This window comes from Stomoxys calcitrans, chromosome 4 (assembly GCF_963082655.1).
Source record: "Stomoxys calcitrans chromosome 4, idStoCalc2.1, whole genome shotgun sequence".
Taxonomy (NCBI): Eukaryota; Metazoa; Arthropoda; class Insecta; order Diptera; family Muscidae; genus Stomoxys; species Stomoxys calcitrans.
Genome location: NC_081555.1, coordinates 24,605,182 through 24,618,617, shown reverse-complemented (window position 1 = coordinate 24,618,617; position 13,436 = coordinate 24,605,182). Strand labels below are relative to the sequence as shown.

The following is a 13,436-nucleotide window of genomic DNA, read 5'->3' as shown; positions in this document are numbered from 1 at the left end:
GGGATTGGCCTTCGTTATACACCATTCCGTGCAGTATAGACCTATCTCGCCTGCGCTTGACGCTAGTGACCCATACATGGAATGTATGGGGGTAGCAGTCAAGTCTGGTACTGCCGAGATAGAGATATACAACGTGTATATACCGCCGGTTGGCAGCTGTGTCCCGATTAATGGCCAGGCCTACAGCCCCGACATAAGTGGGTTGCTATCTGGCCATAGTCGTCTGGTTCTGGGGGATTTCAATGCACATCACTCGTCATGGCATTCTCCCCTAGGCAACGACCAGCGTGGCATAGCTTTGGCAGAGCAGATAGATAGCTCCACGTTTTGCACGGTGAATGAGGATGCCCCCACTAGGATTACGAGGAGGTGCAGCAGCTCGCCAGACATCTCAATCGCATCCCCTGATCTCCTGAGTGACGTATCCTGGCAAGCCGTCATCTCTTTGGGGTCAGACCACCTCCCCATAATCCTCACCATCGACCGACCACCCGACTTCATAACCTCTGAGCGCCGAACGTTCATCAACTATAAGAAGGCCAATTGGACTGGCTTCAGAGAGTATACCAATCGCCGCTTCAATGAACTGCCACCCCCATCTGATGTGCTTGTGGCCGAGAGGAAATTCCGAGACATCATCAACGCAGCAGCCGCTCGCTTTATTCCAGCCGGTCGAATACCGCAAGTGCGACCCAATTTCCCGGCGCAAGCAGTGGTACTCGCAGACGAGCGTGATGGGATTCGTGCTATGGACCCCGCTAACCCCAGAATCAGCGAGCTGAATCTGGAAATAAACAGGGTAGTCAACGAACATAAGCGGAATTTGTGGCTGGAACACTTGGAGCAATGTAACTTAGGCACCGGTGCAGGCAAATTGTGGGCCACTGTTAAGTCTCTCTCGAACCCCGGTAGACGGGACGACAGGACCTCAGTCACTTTTGGCGAGTTAACCGTGACTGATCCGAAGAGATGCGCCAGGTTGTTCAACCGTCAGTTTATCGTGCATCCCGAGAGAGACAGGGCAAGGAGGAGAGCCATTCGCCGTATTCGTGGTCTCCGAGCCGATGAACAGCCATCACAATTTACCGTGGGCGAAGTTACGAATGTCATCCGTGGCGCCAAATCTTCCAAGGCGTTGGGCCCCGACGGAATCTCTACATTGATGCTGAAGAATCTGGATTTACCTGGAGTTGAGTACCTTACCACTGTCCTTAACCTGTCATTGAACACTCTTATAGTTCCCGATGTCTGGAAAATGGGCAGAGTGATCCCGCTACTGAAGCCTGGTAAAGACCCGAGTTTGGGGGAGTCGTACAGACCGATCTCCCTTCTCTCACCAGTGGCTAAGACGCTTGAGGCATTACTCCTCCCGAGCCTCGTAGGAGAATTTCCATTCGCCGAGCATTAACACGGATTTCGGAGACTGCACAGCACAACAACAGCTTTGCATGCCATCACCACACACATTTGCCGTGGCTTCAATCAACCCAGGCCATGTGATAGGACGGTCCTCGTGGCATTGGACCTATCGAAGGCATTCGACACGGTCAGCCATGCCAAATTATTTGAGGACATCGCCAACACGTCCCTCCAGCCAGGCCTTAAACGTTGGGTCGCGAATTATCTGTGAGGCCGCCAGTCATTTGTGGAATTTAGGGATAAGAAGTCAAAACACCGTAGAGTGAAACAGGGAGTTCCCCAAGGCGGGGTGATATCTCCGGCTCTGTTTAACCTCTACCTTTCCTCCATCCCACCTCCTCCAGACGGCATAGAGATCGTATCATATGCGGACGACTGTACGATCTTGGCATCAGGCCCCCCACCCATTGATGACATCTGCGATAGGTTGAACGTCTACCTCAACGAGCTTGCCTCATATTTCGCTGCAAGAAATCTGAAGATATCCGCCACCAAATCTTCAGCCACACTGTTCACTACAAATACGCGTGAGGTGAATTCTGAGCTGACTGTGATGGTCGATGGAGAATTGATTCCGACCATCAAGTGTCCCAAAATACTTGGCGTCACATTTGACAGCTCCTACACTTTCTCCCCACATGCCACAGCAATCTGCAATAAAGTCAAAAGTAGAAACAAGGTCCTCAAGTCACTCGCTGGCAGCACTTGGGGTGCAGACAAAGAAACCTTGTTGACCACGTACAAAGCAATTGGCCGGTCTGTGGTAAGTTATGCAGCGCCAGTGTGGTCGCGTCAGCTTTGTGACACGCAGTGGAATAATATTCAGATCTGTCAGAACGCCGCCCTCCGAACTGCGACGGGCTGCCTCCTTAGTTCTCATGTGGACCACCTCCACCAGGAGACAAAGATCCTACCAGTGCGAAGACATAACTACATGCTGTCTAAGCAATACCTTTTGGGCTGTTATCGCAGAAATCATCCAAATCATCATCTTGTGGATAGATACCCACCGCCCAGAAGCCTTAAGGTAGATCTACATGATCTAGAGCGTGAGGTCCAGCGCTACAAGAGAGAACCTCTAGATCAAGCGGCATATCAAGCGGGTCTGAACAACATTCATGCAGACACGGTAGCAGACGCGTTAACTGGCTACCGGGTGAATGTAGTCCTTGGAGTACGACCGCCACCCATTGCACCCGAAGAAATCGACCTCCCCCGGCAAACCAGAGTGATTCTGGCTCAATTACGTTCCGGCAGATGCAGCCGCCTCAATTCCCACAGAGCTAGGATTGATGCCGACGTGCAAGATGTATGTCCCGACTGTAACCAGGGACCGCACGATACACGTCACCTGTTTAACTGCCCGGCCAGACCCACTCGACTCAGACCCAGATCCCTGTGGACGCACCCCATCTTAGTCGCGGAGTTCCTGGGTCTTGACACTCAACAGAATCAAGCAGACGAAAGATAGTACACAATAAACTGCTACAACAACAACAATAAGAACAAGAACAAAAATGAATGGATATTCTTTGGCCGGTCTTTCACTTTATTTTGCTAAGGTAAAGTTTCGGATTGTTGACTGATTCGCTCGATTAAGTGTATACAAATAAAAACATGCCAATTTCGGACGGGTCGAATCGTACATACCCTCCACCATGGGTCGTATTTGCCAAGTTCTTTCAGGGTATTTCTTTATGCGCGGAGACAAAAATAGGATAATGGATAAGAATTGCTTCTTGTAGGTACTCACTACATTGAAAGAAAAATTTAAATAAATATTTTGTAATGCTGTCAACTTTTAAACTCGTTTACACTGTTCTTTCAATCCGGATTTAATGGCTCAATCATCTGTTTTCTCTTTATAAAATCAGCTGACGAGGGTCTTAAATCCGGATTAATGAGCAGTGTAAACGAGATTTTAAGTACAAAGCTAAACAACCCTTTTGCCGCGGTGACGAGAATACAAATTTGACGCCCTCAATTCGTAATGGCCTCCTTCGTCTGGTATTAAATTGATAGCAAATGGTATATTTACAATAACGCGAATAAAATAATACCAGCCGATATTGGGAAAGACCATCATTATTCTATCAGTTCTCCTCAGTTATAAGGAACTGCCGTCTTAATATCTTGTAGTTGCACATGCTAGATTATGAGTCGCATTAACCACCTAGAGGAAAGTGCACGCAAAACATTTGGCAGGTACACCCAGAGAAAACTTGATACCAAACGTGCTCATTTCAGTACCACACGGTATTGATAGTGCAGCAACACCGTATCATACAAAAACAATACTCGATGGTATAGATGAAACATAAAATGATTAGTACCGATTGGTACTAGTCTTATTACCGAACTGGTAATGGCTTTAATACCAATCTGTTATTGCTTTTAGCTACAGACCTATATTGGTTTTGGTACCAAACCGTTTTTGATTATTCCACAACCTAATGAACAAAAAAAAACCATTGAAAATAATTTTAATCTAATTTTTACACACTCAAATTGTATTAAAATAATTTATTTATTTGTTTAACAAATATTTTATAATGGCGTCAATATTTTAAGTATAAAGCTCAACAACACCGCCGTCAGTTCTTAATAGTCTCCTTTTCATGGTATTGAATTGATACCAAATGGTATTAAAAATCTTTGCCAATGACGCGAACAAAATAATACCAGGCGGTATTGGCGAAATACCATAATTTTTCCATCAGTGTGTTTGCTGATAAGTTAGGTTAGGTAAGAGTGGCAGTTCTTTACAGACTCACTTAGACAATTTTAAGTCCATTGTGATACCACAGTAGCGACAGACCAAGGCTTTTGGTGGTAATCGAACCCACGACCCTGCACTCGTAATCCAAGGACGCTAACAACTCGACTACCGGGGCGCCTTGGTGTTTGCTGATATCAACAGACTAATTTTTCTGAGTGTAGTAAGTATTTATAAACATCTTGTGCGGCTAGACTTTTTTAGAAGGCGCTCCGCTGCGCCTTCTTTAACTCTCTTATATCTTTTAGGGTTGGTACACATCGCCATGAATGTGGATATCGAATTCGTTCCACTGTAGTCCGCCTATGACGCTGAACGCCTGCGTTGGAATCCTGGCGAGAACATCGGAAAAAATTTAAAGCGGTGGTTATACCTCTCTAAGTGCTGGCGACATTTGCGAGGTACGATGTCATGCATGATCATGTAAAAATTTCTCCCCAAAGAGGTGTCGCACTGCGGCACGAAGTTCGGACTCAGCAATAAAAAAGGTCCCTTAGTTCCTGGGAAAATTTTTCGGTTCCTGGGAAAATTTTTACTCTACTCCCAACTGCTTTTCTTTTGAGTTCTATATTATCGATAAATAAGTTCTGTTTTAGGGTGGGGAGGACCCCAGGGTCTTTGTACCGAACATAAGTATTAATTTCGTACTCTACTCCCAAATAGCTTTTATATAAGTCACTTATATCCAAGGTCGGTAAATACCTTTCATTTGATCCCATTTGTCCCATAATGTGTCAATTTACTTATTTGACGTGTTTTAGGAGGAAAACGAAACCTAGACTTGAACACAAATTTTAATGTCATATTCGTAGTTTACCTCCAAATATTTTCGTTTGAGTCCCATACAGCCATGGTCGGCTAATGTGCTTATTTGGGGGTGGGGCGACCTCCTATTACTTGGACTTAATTTTTTAAGACATATTTGCAATCTACAGTCGATTACTTTTCATTTTAGTCCCATATTGACATGAACTTCGAAAGTATCTGTTTAAACGAGCGGCACTTGAAACCAAATTTTTATACGATTAATTTTGGGCGGTGTTTTTGGGATATAAAGGTCCGCCCCAGTCCGATATCAAACAATTATTTAGCCTATGGTTCCTTTCAAACCAACCTACACAATCTGTGAAAATTATAAGAAAATAGGTTCAGCCGTTTTTGATTCTACGGAACAAACAAACAATGGAGGTCACATTTAGTCATAATAGGTGCAGGTGGTGTAACTCCCTATACTGCAAACTGATGCATGCCAGATACGTAATCTACTCTCGAATACCTTTCCTTCATATGGCAGCTATATCAGGTTATGCCCCTATTTAAACGATACTTAACACAGTTGTTGGAAGTCATGACGAAACACGTCGTGCACAATTTCAGCCAAATAGGATAGGAATTGGGCCCTTAGAGGCTAAAGAAGTCAAGACCCCAGATCGGTTTAAATTACAGCTATATCAGGTTATGGACCGATGACCAAACTTAGCCCAGTTGTTGAAAATCATAAAAGAACACCTCATGCAAAATTACAACCACATTTTCATGCAGCTAGCTTTACTTCTTCGAAAGTTAGCGTGCTTTCGACAGACAGACGGACGGACATGGCTAGATTGAAATAATATATCATGACGATCAAGAATATATATACTTTATGGGGTCTGAGACGAATATTTCGAGGAGTTACAAACAGAATGACGAAATAAGTATACCCCCATCCTATGGTGGAGGGTATACAACATACATTGATTTGCATCGCGAAATGCAAACAGAGTACCGGCCTTAAAACATAGAACTACAGTTGACGTACAATGACCTATAAATGGTTATGTCAAACATAAGCCAAATACGAAACTATGTACACAAAGCCATCAGCTGTTGCCACTTTATTCATATCAAAGATGTGATGATTTTCTGCTAGATTTACAAAAGTGTAGGTAGGTACAGTGTTTATCTTAATCCCTAAACAAAAAGAGATAAGAAAGAGAGAGAGAAAGAGAGAGAGGGCGATAAAGATACCTACGGGGGACACATTTTGTAATTTAATGCAGCATTTCCTTTGTGTCTTTGTTTATAAAGCTGTATCTTTGACAAACATTTGTTTGCAACTTTGATATCATCTATGATAGAGAGGGAGCAAGCAGTTGGATGTTTGCGTTTAAGTTAATAACTTTTATGCAGCGTAGGGAGAAGGGGCGGCATGTGGCAAGCCTTAAAACGCTATGCTCTCATACGTTCAGTTCAACAAAGGAACGCTTTATGTTTAGTTTGTGTTGGTGGGTGGCTGCCTTACTTATAAATGAATGAACAATGGGTACTCTGTAGTAAGGAAGCTGTGAATAAATGCATTTATTGAAGTAGGAGCATAGAGAGGGAGGTGTGATGCCAATGCTACTGAGCGAGCCTTTGTGCCAGAAGTTTATGCTTGTTTGATGCGCTACTGGTCTGTTCGTTATCTATTAAGACTCTTTATTCCATTATAACAATGATAAAGACTCGTGACGACGACAAACACATGAACAGCCACTGGTTTAAAACTCTATGACTGAGACAGGCTCGTCATTAAATATTTGTTTTGTTGTTTTCAGTTTAACCCAACGGAATAAAAGAAAAAGTCAATTGCTATGATGACCTCAAAAATGTAGTTTCATCATTCACTCAAAACGTACCTAAATCACAACGAATGTTTGCTCAGAACTTTTACGCATGTTTCAGCACCAAAGGGGAAATTCCATCTCCCTGCTTCATCGACATTACACTTATGTATAAGCGAGTAGATATGTGCATGCCTTGCAACAAAAACCATCCAGACTTTGAACTGTTGAAAAAGAAGTCAGGCTTTGTTTCTTTCCCTTTGTGATGAATGAAATCAAATCTGCTCAAAAAAGAAAGGAAAGGGAGACCTTACAAAAGCAAGCGATGTTTAATCTTATTTTTTATGTTTGCCCTAAAGGAGGTCGCTGTCAGAAGGCTTCTTGGTAACAAGGTATAATAAAAAATGTTCAGCGAAAAAAATTTTAAATTAAATTCGTCTATTGAACTCAGCTGTAAAATAGTATTACATATTTGACAAAGAGTTCTATATTACAAAGGCATACTAAGGTAAATTGTAATATAGTAAAGCAATTCATTCAATTCATTCTGAATGAAATATTTAGTTAAAAACTATATTTAATAAAATTGTTGATCCCCAATATTGGTTTCGATCAGGTCACAGCACGACATCTATGCTGCTTCATCTTACTAAGTTAATACGGAATGGCTTGAATAATGGGAAAATTGTGTCGTTTTGTCTCTTGACTTAATTCTATTTGCTTTGGTACTAAGGTTGAGAAATTAAGGGATAACTTTAACTTTTCTAGATCTGCTTGCAGGCTTGTTATGTCGTATATGTGCGGTAGATCACTATTTGTTGATGTTAATGAAGCTCGATCTAGCATTATTCCCCTCTCTTCTGGTGTACCGCAGGGATCGGTCTTAGGACCTCTACTTTTTATACTCTACATTAATGATTTTTCAGAATTCCTTGGACCTAACTTGTGTGAAATATTTCTTTTTGCAAACGATATATATCTTCTTTTTAGTGTGGATCGTGGTTTTAGCAATATTTTGGAGATGAATATTAATGCTTCTCTAGGACGAATCTTGTTATGGTCTAATCTTAACTCGCTTTATATCAACCTTTCAAAAACTAAGGCATTACAGTTTGGATCCCAGACGCAGCCTGGATTTGATATTTTGTGGGGAATTCTTGAGTTAATTTTGTTGATAGGATTAAATGTTTGGGGATAGTGATTGATGAAGACCTTCATTTCGGTTGTCATATTGACTCTCTCCATTCACGTGTTTATGGCATTTTGCATCAGTGGTATTCGGCAGGTATTTATTTCCCTTCGGGGGTGAAAGTCAGACTTGCTCACGCTCTGTTAAAGCCTCAACTTTTATATGGCTTGGAAATAACGTCAGGAACGTTTGACTATAATCTTCTAAAACTGAAACGGGTGATGAATGCTGTAGCTGGGTTTGTATATAATGTACGTGTTCGTGACCACATTTCAGGGTATGTCAAAACCTTTTTGGGAACTTCTTTTGACCATTTTAATGATTTACGAAATATTTTATTATTTTACAAAATTTTAAAAATGGAACACCGGTAGCACTGCGTAGATACTTCAACTTTTCTCGCTCGAGTAGGAGTACTCAGATAAACTTGCCCCGTATAATTAGGTTTGTTTTCGAAAGATCATTTTGTATTCGTGTGATCAGGTGTTGGAATGTATTGCCCGGCGAGTTAAGAATCTTTTCACACTCGAATAATGTTTTTCACTTAAAACTTATTAACTTCTATTCTACAGATCAAACTTAGTGTTGTTGCTTAAATCTTTTTGTATTGCTAACATGGGACTTGTTAAAAAATCCAACAGTTTAAATTTTTGCATAATCTTGTTATGGCTGGGGAGCCAATTAAAATGAATTAGGCTAAGAATCTTACATCTTTATGTAACTGTGAAGTATTTAATTGTTTTAAAGTTTATTTAGGAGTATATATCGTTGTAATATGTTTTTTTGGCCGAGGAGGCTTATGTATTACTATTAAGAAATAAATAAGTAAACAAATAATTCTATATGACTTACAATGAATTAATCAATGCCAAATTTTTCTTTAAAATATTCCAATTTTTGTAGTGTATTTTGGGTTAGGTTGAAAAGAGGGTGCAGATATTAATCCGCCCCACGCCACTATGGACGTACACCTAAGGCAGTAATCGGCTTGTTGTGCTCTCTAAAAACTATAAATAACCTCTCAAAAGAAAATTTTAAGTTAGGAATTCCGTGTTACTTACAAAATCCTTAATTGTTTTCAATACCACTACCCTAAGTTGGTTCATGTCTTGTATTGTGTCTCCACCTAAGTGCCGGTATTTGTTAGACCCAAAAGCCGGGCAATGACAAAAGAAATGCTCCAACTTCTCATCATCTTCCCCGCATGCCCTACACATGCTATCACTTGCCGCACCAATTTTACATAAGTGAGCTCGTAGTCCTATGTGTCCTGTTATGATACCAATAGTTATACTGGCCTCCTTCTTACTTCCTTTCAATAATAGCCTCCTCTTCTCGCGGTCTGGATTCCCCATAGGATTTTCGCCGTCCTAACGACCTTTTCGCTGTTCCACAATTTTGCATGCGCTTTCGTCGCCCACTCCCTTAACTCGGACTGCGTCGACCCGAAAGGCTTCGGGTTAACCAAGTTTGTTGACGGCAGTCTTCTGGCCTTCACCACCAAATCGTCTGCTTTTTCACTTCCCCTTACTCCGTTATGGCCCGCCAACCAAACGATGCGGATTTTGCCATCCTCAAAGAAGTCGTTAATACCATTCTTACACTCCAAGACTGTTAGTGACCTTACCGTCCTAGTTGTTATTGCAATTTTACTGTCGGTAAAGATGTTCACACTCGAGGTCCTCGCGTTAGCACCACACCACTTCACGCTTTCCGTGATCGCCCGGATCTCCGCCTGCAGGACCGTATTATGGTCAGGCAGTCTAAAACAGATGTCAGTATCTGGGTTCTCAATGTAAACCCCCAGGACCACGCTGTCCTATAGCATTGATCCATCCGTGTAACATTTTCTTCCAGATGGCAATACTAGGGTTCCGATCGGAAACCTCTTCACTTCTTTCCAGGTTTCCTAGCGTCGCCTCGATAATACCGCAATGGTATGAGCTGCTCCCATCCTCAATCCATTCTCCCATAGCCTTAAGGCTCATAGTCGCAGAGGCGGCCTCACACTTAATCTGTATGTCAATGGGTCGGATAACTAGAATAGTCTCCAGTGCCCGTGGTAGGCGTGGTCCTCATCGCTCCGCCTATGTCAAGACAACATGTTCTCTGAACCCGTTGTATAGTCCTTATGTTGCACTTTTTCTCCATAGCAGTTCACCAAACTACTGAGGCGTAAGTAAGTATTGGTCTAATCACGCTCCACGCCAGTGGACTATCCTCGAATTCAGGCGCCATTTCGAGCCCAACATCTGTGAGCCTTCTCAGTACGCTCCTGAATTTGACACTTCCAATTTAGTTTCCTGTCCAAGATCAGACCTAAGTATTTGACCTTATCAGATATCGAAATCGTCTTATTGAGGAAACGTGGCGCGTTAAATTGGCCCACCTGCGTCTTCCTCGTGAACAGGCATATTTCAGTCTTCTCTGGGTTAACATTGAGACTTCTTGGTCTAGCCCAGTCATATGCCATATGCAAGACACTTTCGGCCCCTCTGCATAGCTCGTTTGCATCCTTACCCCTTAGAAGTACTATAACATTGTCTCCCAAATCCCTCCTTATGGTGGTCACCCATAGGAGTATCGCCCCCTTTGGCGTTCCCTGTGCCACTTTTTACAATTTATCCACCTGTTACTTAGCGTATGGTTTATTCAGTCTCTAAGGACCGGGTCCACCCGGTACTGGTCTAAGGATTGGATCACTGTGTCGGGCCGCACATTGTTAAAAGCCCCCTCGATGTTAATGAACGTTTTGGTATCGAAGGATTCTTCTATTTTATGCACAACCTCGTGCAGGGCAGTCTCCATCGACCTTCCCTTGACATAGGTATGCTGTTTGTATTTGAGCAGTTCGCTGGATATCGTGCTCTTTATCATGGTGTCCGCAATACGTTCCATGGTGTTGAGTAGAAAGGACGTAAGGTCTGTAGGCCTTTGGTGTCGCATTACTTGCCTTGCCGGGCTTGGGTATAAACACCACCCTTGCCTCCTGCCAGGCTTTCAGAGTACATGCAAGTCCTAGGCACGCTGTGAAAATTTTGGCCAGATGAGGCGCGAGATGGTCTGCCTCTTTCTGTAGTATAGCCGGAAATATTTCATCAGGTCCGGGTGACTCATTAATTAGTCTGACGACTATTTGTGCGCTTGAAGCATTACTCTCGACCAAAGGTGCTAAGGCACCCACACCTATAGGAGGGGAGGACAACACGCTACGGTCTGAAGCCACCACCACCAGATGTTGAGTCTTTGGAGTCCATTTCTAGCCTACTCCAAAAGGCTTAAAATTTTTTTTCGTAATAGGTAGTACCTATTCCGAGATACGAATATATATATATATATATATATTTTTCTTTGAGGAGCGAAATAAAAACACGTCCGCTGCACTCAGCGTTAACTAATGTATGGATATGGAGCCAAATATAGTTAATCGGCTCTATAAATACCCAAGCTCACACATACCCAACGTTCTGTTTTACTTTCATACCACCTTCCCCAACATTTGTGACATTTCACTTTCGCTGTCTGTATTTGGGTTTTCTGACTTTGCGGTGATACCTTCACAAAATATGTACATACATGTTTATCTATTATTGCAACATGAAAACGATATGAGATTGTTTCTTTAGTCATATCCCCACTTGGTTGGGTGGCTTTACTTTGCTTTTGGGATATTTTGCGTTCTCCCTGCTCTGCTTGCATTTCCTTCATGTTTGTTTTTTATGCACACAAGTACACCTATGTTGTATGTATGAGTGCGTGTGGTTTGTTGAATATAGTGAGAAGTATATGTGTTGGTGCATTGTTGCATTATGCTGTTATTCCCCAAAGAGGGTGAGAAAGATAAGAGTTGGCGTTAGAGGGCAATACGTGATGACGAGTGACAAAATTTTAAGACACAACATATTTGAATTGCTTACGATATTTCGTTTTTCCTTTATTGCAACTTTCGGTTGCAAAGAAACAAAGCAAAATACGAAAAAATGTTCGAACGAATGCTCAAATCAAAACAGAATAACCCGAAAATGTTGCAACCCTCAATGTGAATCCAATTGGAGTACAATAAAAATGTTGGGTCTTTAACGCGAGTTATTTTACGGTACGGGGAAGACAAAGCAGAAACTCTCTCTTGATTATACTACGCTCTTTGTTATTCCCTTTGGTTGTTATTATATATTTATTTTTTGTTTTGGTGTCCATTCTTTCTATCCAAAAAAATGGTTGGGGCAGGCAACACAAACAAAGCACACTTGAGATTGGAGAGCAGCATGAAAACAAGTTTTTTGTTGTTATTTTTTTTTTTTTTTGGTTATTTCTTTTTTGTGTGCAGCTCCCCTACGAACACAACGATTTTAAGGCACATTTCAAATACATGTGTACATACATACATACAACAAAGCAACAAAAAATCCATCTAACAATGGCCACAACATTGCGTGTTATTAATTACATTAAAGAATATAACGAACAATAAAAATAGAATGTTTTATTGTGTAATCGCAAAGATTTATTAGAACAGATCGAAAATAGACTCATGAAACACTGCACGCACAATTGGCACAAGCCAGCACCACAATATAAATAAAAGGATGAATACAGTAGTATAAATAAATAACAAAACCACACACTGTCAATTTACACTTCTATATATTTGCTATTACCGGGCCTTTATTATTAAAACATTGATAATTTTTCAAATATACACCGTATATTTCGAATAATTTAAAATTTCTAATTTTTATTTATTATTTAGTTAATAAAGGATTTTCATCTCACATTCTCATGTTTTTTTATTTCTTTATTTTGAAGAAAATTCTAAATATTTTCTACTATCTCATCAAGCAATTTTACTGACCACAATTTGTTTCTCTATTGACCAAATAATCAATATTTAATGAAGTTAATTTATTTTCCGAGGGCTGAGAACGATTCACCACAATTATCCGCGCTTCCGTTTAAGTTGTAAGTTGTTATTCTATCATTTAATTTATTAATTTGCTATTTTTTATTACAATTGTTATCGCGAGAGAGTTATCGGATTATCGTTTACGAAAAACGCGGACCGCAGACAACCTCACAGTCCAAAGGCAAAATATAATTTGAGATGGGATTCAAAGTATAACAGCTGTCGATTAAATTAGTGTGGTGAAATTGGAATGGATTTTCGATACTTTTTTATCTAAAACGAAACTCGATTATTTTTTATTATTATAATCGGGGATGGAAAAGTCAGTACTATAATCTTTTCTCAGTACTTTTTTGACCCCTACAAAGAATTTTTAAAAGATTTTGGATGTTTTCAGTCATTTTTTATAGTCACCACCATAGCATATGGGTGGACTATTCTAGTCGCTACAGTTTGTAACATCACGAAATATTTATCTGGAACCTTATAAAGCATACACACAACCAAATGTGTTATTCAAACAGCAAAACTATTTGCTAAAACAGCAGTTTTTGCCTGCTGAAA

The 13,436-nt window shown here is 41.1% G+C and overlaps 1 protein-coding gene across 1 annotated transcript in view; it reads right to left on the bottom strand.

Moving 5' to 3' along the window:
• LOC106086547 (multivesicular body subunit 12A) overlaps positions 1 to 13,062 on the bottom strand; it is a 39,949-nt gene extending 26,887 nt beyond the window's left edge. The window contains exon 1 of the mRNA XM_013251272.2: positions 12,822 to 13,062. The gene's annotated coding sequence lies outside the window, so the exon portion shown is untranslated. The remainder of the gene's footprint in view (positions 1 to 12,821) is intronic.
• Between the last annotated feature and the right edge of the window lie 374 nt (positions 13,063 to 13,436).